This window comes from Rutidosis leptorrhynchoides, chromosome 1 (assembly GCF_046630445.1).
Source record: "Rutidosis leptorrhynchoides isolate AG116_Rl617_1_P2 chromosome 1, CSIRO_AGI_Rlap_v1, whole genome shotgun sequence".
Lineage (NCBI taxonomy): Eukaryota > Viridiplantae > Streptophyta > Magnoliopsida > Asterales > Asteraceae > Rutidosis > Rutidosis leptorrhynchoides.
The window spans coordinates 15490107-15492452 of NC_092333.1; positions in this window are offsets into that span (position 1 = coordinate 15490107).

Genomic DNA, 2346 nt, shown 5'->3' on the forward strand with positions numbered 1-2346 from the left:
AACTGAAATCTTGTGGTCCAACTTTTATGTAAAACTTATTGATATACGTTTCGGATGAAACAACTGAACCTTTGTGGTTAACTTTTATATACAGATGACGTGAAACTATAAACTATGAATTTTTATAACCTGATGAACGTTTCGGATGAAACAATTGAAACTTTGTGATTTACTTTTATAAACTGATAAACTTGTCATATGAAACAAATGAAACCTGGTGGTTTACCTTTACATACAGATGATTTGAAATGTTAAAACCTATTGATAAACGTTTTGAATGAAACACCTGAACTTTTGTAATCCACCTTAATACGGATTATGAACAACATTAAAACTATGAACTCACCAACCTTTGTGTTGACGCTTGAAGCATGTTTATTCTCAGGTTGCTACAAGTCTTCCGCTGTTTGCTTATACGTGATACAAGTTATGTGCTTGGAGTCATACATGCTATATACGAGAAACTTTGCATTCACCAAACTATTACCATGTACCTTATTTGGACTGTATTGTCAACAGACTTATTATTGTAAACCATTTAAATGGTGATTGTCTATACTTAGAAATCATCAGATGTTTAAAACTTGGAATTTATATATTCATTTATGGAATACCTTTTCAAACGAATGCAATATTTACAAAACGTATCACATAGAGGTCAAAACCTCGCGATGAAACCGGTGAATAACGTGTTGTGTCAAAAGGGATTTTGACCGACCGTTACAGTTGGTATCAGAGCGTTGGTCTTAGAGAACCAGAATTTGCATTAGTGTGTCTAACCGGTTATTGTTAGGATACATTAGTGAGTCTGGACTTCGACCATGCCTGCATGATAAAAGTTGTTACTTATAATTTCTTGGTAGAAATTACCTGCTTATTTTTCTTTGTGTGGAAAATTACCTACTTGCTATTTTTAGTCTAGACACACCTTATTGCATGGATTGCATGACTAGTGTATAGACAAAATGCATATCTTAGCGTATCTGTTACTGTTACCTTTACTTGACAGTTTCCGAAAATCCCTCCGTAATTTACGGAACCTTTGTACTATATATAGGTATTCTATGTAATTAGAATATCATCCGATATCCGAAAATCATTTCACATCTAAAACTCTTTATCTAACCGTATAAGATGAATTCTGTAAGTAATTCGAGTTCTTCGGATTCCGATATGGATTTCCACCTGAGTTCCGAAAGCAGTGTAACCGGAATGAATCAACCAATCAGTCATCACCAATTCTGGATGAATTGGGGATGGGTTCGTAGTCGAATTAATCAGTGGAGACAAGAGGAAGGCGATCCTTTCCACCAACCGAATTCACCTCTTGGTGAAGAACCTGAAGCACTTACCGGCGAACCGGTCCGAAACACTATATTCACTCTTATTTCCAGGATATCTCGCAACGATTATATGATATCCAGAATCCTAAACTTTATTCATCCTCTCGTACCAACCGCCAATCATCCCGGAATAATAGAAGAAGTTAACGAGCTTCGTGCTCGAGTTGTGGCTTTGGAGAATATGATGCACAATTTACAGGCATCACCAACACAACCAGTACCAGCAGCACAACCAACAACAGTACCAATACCACCAACAACCACAACCGCACCGCAAACCTCAACATCACACTCTGTACCTCGAGCATTGTGATGACCCGGAAATTTACGACTTAATTTAAACCTTATATTTACATGATATAATGTTTCCGACATGATAAACAAACTTGTTATTATGAGTCTCAAAATTTTTGAAAGGTTTTATGAAGTCATTCACCCCTTTCGAACATTCCGATGATTCACGAACGTTATTACGTGTATTAAATATATATGTATGTATATATATATACCTAACTTGAAAATACAATAATTAAGTATCTCATGAAGTATATTAACAAAGTATGACACCTACGTTTTCATATTACAAACTTATAGGTTTTTAAACTATATATATGTAATATTTATCGACGTAGTTAAACACATATTAAAATGTATTTATATATAATGTATTATGAATGTATAAATACACTCTTAAAAGCTATGAATACATACTTTAACATACTTATACTAATTAAAGATAGCAACATTCGTATTCCGATTCGTTTTCATCAAATATTCTACTCGTAGTTATACGCGTATTATATGCAAGTTTCTAGATGTATAACTATTGGAAAATACACTCCTTAGCAGCCCCATTTTTGTATCCTAGCATCTTTTGTCTTGTTAATGAGTCATGAGACAAAAACTCACAAGATTTCTAACCATTTTGGCAACATATGACTCCATTATGAACTTGAAATTCGTCCATATATACCACCTCATTTTTCCATGCCATTTTCTCATT